Source organism: Vigna radiata, chromosome 1 (assembly GCF_000741045.1).
Source record: "Vigna radiata var. radiata cultivar VC1973A chromosome 1, Vradiata_ver6, whole genome shotgun sequence".
Classification (NCBI taxonomy): Eukaryota; Viridiplantae; Streptophyta; class Magnoliopsida; order Fabales; family Fabaceae; genus Vigna; species Vigna radiata.
In genome coordinates this window covers 12,596,060-12,603,106 of record NC_028351.1, presented here as the reverse complement: position 1 = coordinate 12,603,106, position 7,047 = coordinate 12,596,060, and the positions used below count along the sequence as shown (strand labels likewise).

General features: G+C 35.8%; 1 pseudogene; it reads right to left on the bottom strand.

Moving 5' to 3' along the window:
• Window positions 1-544: 544 nt before the first annotated feature.
• LOC106757649 lies at window positions 545-4,429 on the bottom strand (annotated as a pseudogene).
• Window positions 4,430-7,047: the final 2,618 nt, after the last annotated feature.

Here is a 7,047-nt window from a genome sequence, read left to right as displayed (position 1 = left end):
CACCAGGAATACTTAGGTGTTGCCTAAATGATGATCATAACCGTAAGAAAGTGAGGATTTTTAGAGAGAAGATGGAGAAATTTAGAGAGAAGAATAAGAAAATGAAATTCAAAAACTTGGAAAGAAGGGTGTATGCAGAAAAAGTGACTCAAGATTTTTAAAATCTCATTATATACTACCGTCAAACTCTCTCGATCCACTCCGCATGAAACACCTTGATCCCATTATATTGGGGAATTTAATGGTCCTGACAATGTGACATAACAAACTAATAAACACATAAGTCACTTCAATAAGATATCATCCCGTTTATTGAATACAATACACTATAAAATTTTTATTAGAGGTTCCCAAATTTCTTAGATATTTAAAATATAATTAAGCATTATTATTATTATTATTATTATTATTATTATTATTATTATTATTATTATTATAATACGGACAAATATAAACCTTGTGGGTTTTAGTATATTTAAGATGTGTGTTAGGTAAGTATTTTTTTACTAGTAAAAATTTAATAGAATATTGTTATTCTTATAATAAATAATTTAAAAATTAGAAAAAGAACTGTAAATATAAAAGCTTGAAAGGTTGAAAATGCCTAAAATCATGAACATACATAGTTGGATTTGTGACAATCAAAGCATCTTTGTTAAATGATTTGGGTTTAAATATATATAAAATAAAAATGGAAATATCCCACTCATACCCTAGTTGGGTTGGTGCTGAGGCCGGTAAATAATGTAAAAAATAAAAGCATAAAAAGAAAAAGAAAAAGGCCTATGAAAAATTTGCACATGAAGAAACCAATGGTTCTTAACAAGTGGTTTTGTGATTGAGAAGCGTTGAGATCTTTGTCTAATTTGTTGTTGGTATAAGGATCATCAAACCGAATGTCTTCCATGATGCTGTTTTCCTCTTTGAATACATGGATTCCTGTTGCTTTAACAATTGAGGTCTCTATAACACCTTCATATGTAACTTTCACATGCTTCCATTCCCTTTCTAAAGGTAGTTCAAACAAATTACTATAGATAGGTAACTTTTGTAGATCAAAGAGGTATGTTTGATCGAATTCAAACATCCTCTCTATTTCCTTGAAATAAAAGGGTCGTGATTCTTGAACTTTGCCATCAATGAACACCATAGGTCTAATGAAACCAAACTCATCTTTATCACCTACAGGTGCAATAAGAAGAGAAAGAACTTTGGCGGGAAACTTATTACGAAACCAGAAAGAACAAGAAGGTCCACTGCTCTGGAGATCAACCCACTCTGGAAAACTTGCTCCTNGAAACCAGAACTCAGTTTTTCTAGCTTCATGTAGTTGCTGCTAGTCATACATAATTTATAAAGAACTCATTAGCTTACCAACATTAAGAGCACTACGTATTATCAATAAAAAATTTTAAAAGCAAGACAAAATTAACCTTATTTAGCAACATGCTTAAGCTGGAGGAAGTCAAGGATATACAGTTTATTGCCTTGAAAAGTTCTAATTTTGGTGGAAACCCTTTGATTTCCTGAAGATGCTTGCAATGACTCACATCAAGAGTGCAGAGGTTGTGAAATTCTTCGATGCATTCAGGAAGGTGTTTGAAATTATTGTCCCGTAGAAATAAACTACGCACTTGTGCCAACCGCATGAAACCTGCTGAAAAGAAGTCATCATCCAGGTTGCAAGATAAGGCCGAAAACCAATCTACCTTTGAAGGAACCACTGAGCCTACGTTATCTTCAGCATCTTCTGATTTTACCCATTGCCACCCCTTGCAATTAGTAACACAAAAATCAAACAAGTTAGGCATCGTGACAATGCTACTTGGTAAGTGAACAATTTTACATGACAAGGATAAGTCTTCGAGTCCATTAAGATTTTGAAACGAAAGTGGCAATTCTTTAATGGGAAGCTCCTCCAATTGAAGTACCCTTATGTTTCCCATCTTTCCTAGTATTTCTGGAAATTTCTCAAGATTAGAACAGAATGAAAGTTCTAGTCTTTCAAGAGTGGGCAAGTTGAGAGGTGGAAAACTCATAAGCTTGATGCAGCCCTCCGCATTCAATATTTTAAGTTTACTCATAAAACCAACTGAGTCGTGAACTTTAACTAAACTCTCACACCCTTTAAATGAAACTTCCTCCAAATTTCCAAGATCAGACATATCAGGTGTCTGTGTTAAAAATTTGCACCAGTCAAAATTCAAGACAGTTAGATTCTCGAACTTCTGCAAAGAAAATAAAGAGAAAAAAGTTAAGATATTTATGTTGTTTTTAATAATTTACAAGATGAGCAAAACACTGTTTAAGCATGCCTTTGATGAGCCAAGGAATCCAAATGACGTAAAATGACTGTGAGGTAACTTGCAAGTCACAAGCTTGTTCGGATCAAAATTTGATGGTAAACAATTTGAAGGGTATCCATGCCATTCCAGTACTCTCAAACTTTCCGGAAAATAATTGGGACCTTTGGAAAATTTACCATTTCTAATGATAAGTATTTTAAGGTTTTTCATCCTTCTGAAGGCGTTGGCATTCCATTCTATCGTTTCTTCTTTCTCAGATATAGACAGATCCAGGCATATGATTTCAGTTTCGTTAGTTCCCTATTAATGCAAAAGTCACATTCACGAGTCAAAAAATTCCCATATTAAGAGAAAAAAAAATACTATGACATGAACAGATGACATAAAAATATTAAATCAAGCTAAGAAAACATCAGTCATCGATGAAACTTACTTACCTTGTTGTCTTTTAAAACATGAATGATATCTTTCCCTAATCATAATCTCCTGCGCTTCCCTACCTCTTTGGGTGAGTTTTGCAGGTCAATTTGTCTACCCATGTCCTCAATCAAGTCGTGCATTTTAATTACATCAAACCTACCCTCAACCTTTATGAGAGATTTTTTCACCAACACCCCAATATGATGTTTCATGTTGTTATCATAAAGAACACCAAGTATNTGTTCAACTTCTNTCAAACTACTTCCTTTCAAGCANCAGGCCATGTCAAGAAAGACATTCTTTTCTTCTTCCCCCAAAGCATCAAAGCTTACTTTAAGTATATCTAGAATTTCACCGTTTGGAATTCTTTTGTAATGTTGAATNGCAGACTCCCATTCTTGTACACTTTTTCCAACCAAGTTGGAACCTATTACTTCTAAAGCCAATGGAAGACCAGAAGCATAAGTTACTNCACGTTTCAACACGTCCTCGTAACTTGGATCGACTTTTTCCCTTTTGAAAGCATTCCATATAAGCAATTGAAGAGAATCATTCCTATTCAATTCCTTCACCTCATAAGTTCTTTCAATCTCATGACATTTTAGCACCTGTTCATCCCGAGTGGTAACTATAACTCTGCTGCCGGGACCAAACCAATAAGATCTTCCAGCAAGTGCTTGTAACTGCTTTCGGTTGTCAACATCATCTAGAATCAAGAGAATTTTCTTTCTACGAAGCCTTTGTTGTATCACTGAAATTCCTCTTTGTACACTTGCTAAGTTGATGTCCTTCTCTCCAAGTATTTCAGAAAGAAGGACGGTTTGGAGGTGTTTTAACCCATGTTTATTTGATTCTTCTCTTACATTTTGAAGAAAACATGAACTATCAAAATAATCAGCAATCAAATTATAAACTGTTAGAGAAAGTGTTGTTTTTCCTAACCCACCCATTCCATGGATCCCTATCATGTGGACAACATCATCCGATCCAACATCCAAAAGTTTCTTGACTTGCAGCACCTGTGACAGTAAGCCAACTGGGTATTCCGCAACATGCAAAGGAGCACGATTAATCTCCCTGGAAACTCGTTCAACAATTCTCCCAATAAACTCGTACTGGTATTCATGCCTGTTCCAAAAATTAAAGCTTTAATCAAGTTAAACTAAAGGCATTGTATGCATGTCTTGATACGTATACTAATTTTCAATAAAATAAAAGGATCGGTAAGGTGGGTACCCATCTTTGAAGTGATAGCCAGAGAAGTCAGCAACTTGACGCAAAGCCATCTTCCATTTCTTTAACTTGTCCTTCTGCACTTTGAACCTCTTTTGATGCTTAGCCAATGCTTCATCATAGGTACCTTTCTGATGTCTGACATAAGAAGGATCGACCTTATAAAACACTGGTATAACCAACAGCCCTTTAGTCTGGCAGTGAAGGATGGTTGCAAGTTCATCCAAGCAGAAGGAGGAAGAAGCATAGTTGTGAGAGAGGACAACGATGGCAATCCTAGACTCTTCAATTGCTTTGAGAAGTGCTGGTGTGATTTCGTCTCCGCTTTGAAGTTTGTCATCATCGATGAAAGTGTGAAGTCCTCTGTCACATAGAGCTTTGTAGAGATTACCGGTGAAACCATAACGCGTGTCTTCCCCTCTAAAGTTGAGGAACACATCATACGTGAATCTACGGGAACTTGGAGTTGCCATTAGAACAAAGTATGGAGTGATAATTGTTAGGGTCGTGTTTGGAATGGAAACAAACTTTGAATAAACATGAAATTCCAAGAGTGAAATGTAAGGTAATGCAGCGTCAAGTGCAAAGCAGTTATTAGGGCGGGTAACTTTTGGAAAATATCTTTGTTTGGGTCTTTCCGATTTGCCTCACTATATTTGTCAAACAAAATGTTTTTTCAACAACTAATTTTTGTCAATCTGTTGACAACATCACGTAGCAGGTGTGGATTAGTCCGTTTGAAATGTTTTTTTAAAACCAATAATGTGACATGGAGAGCAATTTGGAAAGAAAAAAAAGACTTTCATGGTTTCATTTGAGAAAGGAAACATTTTCCCTACTTCATTTTCTTCCTCTCACCATCACCATTGAAGATCGAAAGTCTCACTGTCCCCTGTCACCATCAAAGTTCTCATTGTCTCTTCGGTGTTTTTCCCTTTGTTCGTCTCTCTCTCTCTCTTTTCGTTTATGTTGTGTCATTTTCCCCTTCTCTTCCTCTTATAATTTTCCCTTTCTTTCTTATCCATTGTGAGATCGAAGGTAACGTTACTCCACTAACATTGTAACATTCTGCCTCTCCGTTGTATCATTTCTTTCTCTTTTTCTAACTTTGTTTTTCTTTTTCTCTTGTCATTGTTCTATAAATAAGATGATTAGCAGAAAAGTGGAGAGCTTAATGTGTATGTATATTTAATAAGTGTTGTATATTTAATAACGGTTGGTAGATGATATGATGAAAACCTAACTAGAAAAGTCATCCAAAGGAGTATCAACTCATCATAAGGTTAAGATAGGAAAGTTGAAGAAAACTTTTATACACTCTTTCTTGATTTTCTTTCTCTATGTCTTAGAAGGATTTTATTTGAACACTTATATGATTGTTTTATAAGGTCTAATAAAGCTTAGAGATCATGGATAAATTAACCAAGAAGCATGAGAAGCGAAGGAAAGCAAAGAAGCTAAAAAAAAGGGGAGAAAAAGAGGTGACTTCCGGATTGGGAAGATTGGCTTCCGGATTAGAAATGCAAAAGAAAATAGCTTCCGGATTGTAATTTGCACCCAGCCACAACCCTACCTGGATCAACCACTACGTATTAGATTTTTGAATTTCACATGTTTTCCTTGTGTGCTTGGAGTGGGAAGCGTGTCCCAGCTAGCTGGCCCCCAAACTCGACTTATATTTGAATTTTGACAAAAATTGATCGACTAAAAATGTAGACCTCGTTGTCGTGATTGATTATGCACCTCCTGATCATCAAAGAGATGAATTAGGAGTTAGAACTCTTAGAGAGAAGGTAGAGAACTCTAAAAAAGTGGTTTCTAGAAAGATTATACATTTTAAAATAAGGAAACTCAACTATAACAAAACTATTTATAAATAAACCATTTAATATTAAAATAACCAAGTCTCACTATTTTCAAACTACCACCACTTCTAAAATACCATTTTATGGTTTACATTCTCCCCAACAACACAAATTTTCGTCCTCAAAAATTCACTTATCGAATAAAAGGAGCAACCTACTCTCCTCACATTCTCTATCATAACCACCTATTTGACAAAGATACTACTCCCCAACAACTTTACTGACATGAAAACCTTACCTATGTGCTAAAATGCTCTAGTGTTCAATAACGAAGATTTGTCTAGCCATTATTCTAAAAACAAATATGAACCCCTAAACCTCAACTCTTAAGAACCTTTCTTCCACATGACCAACCAAACTGCAACTACAATTGCCAGACTGAAAACACCACCCATCTATCTTTAACTGCCTCTTATGAATCTCTTTTAAAACTCCCGCTAGCCTTGACTTCTGATCAATCCTTGACTGATATCCCTTGACCTTCTCTTAATTCCTTTAAACGCACCCAACAATTGACTTGATTACTCACGATTTCAAGTTTAACTACCAACTATCATGCTCTTGATCCCTTTAAATACACTCAATCTAATAATTTGACAGGCTTTACTAATCTCCACTCTTGAGTAACATAGTTTCCAACTATGCTATTTTATTACCAAAGTAGAACTCGCATCCGGTGCGGCAACAATAAAAACCAAATTTGAGCACTCCATCTTCACTCTTTCAACTTGCTAACCTGAATCATTTGCTTTTCTTGACATACTAGCATGTACTCATGCTTAGTTTTGCCTTCTTCTCGACTTGAAATCACTAGCTTGATCAATACATAACCATCTTATGATACAACTCAAAGTAGGATTGTCCAAACTACCATTTCTCAACCATTTTGAGAAATTCACTAGTTATAGTGTTTCCACTATACTAATTGTTTCGGTAGATATTTTTGGGGACCGAGACACTAACCTTTTCTAACGTGGCTTTGCCGCTTTCCGATGCTCGAATTGGGTTCTTCGCTTGTCTTCTTTTTTCTTTGTCGCTCGATCGCCTGCAATCTTGGCCGTTCGGTGGACTTCGATCTTTAACCGGAGGGGGAGGTACCTGCAAAAGGCACTCCGACGCCCAAGTCAGGCGTGTGATGGAAGAACCCCGGTTCTTAATTGAATATTCGTGAAGGGTTTTCACTATTTGAGTATTTGAGAATATGAGTTGAATATGAATGAAGT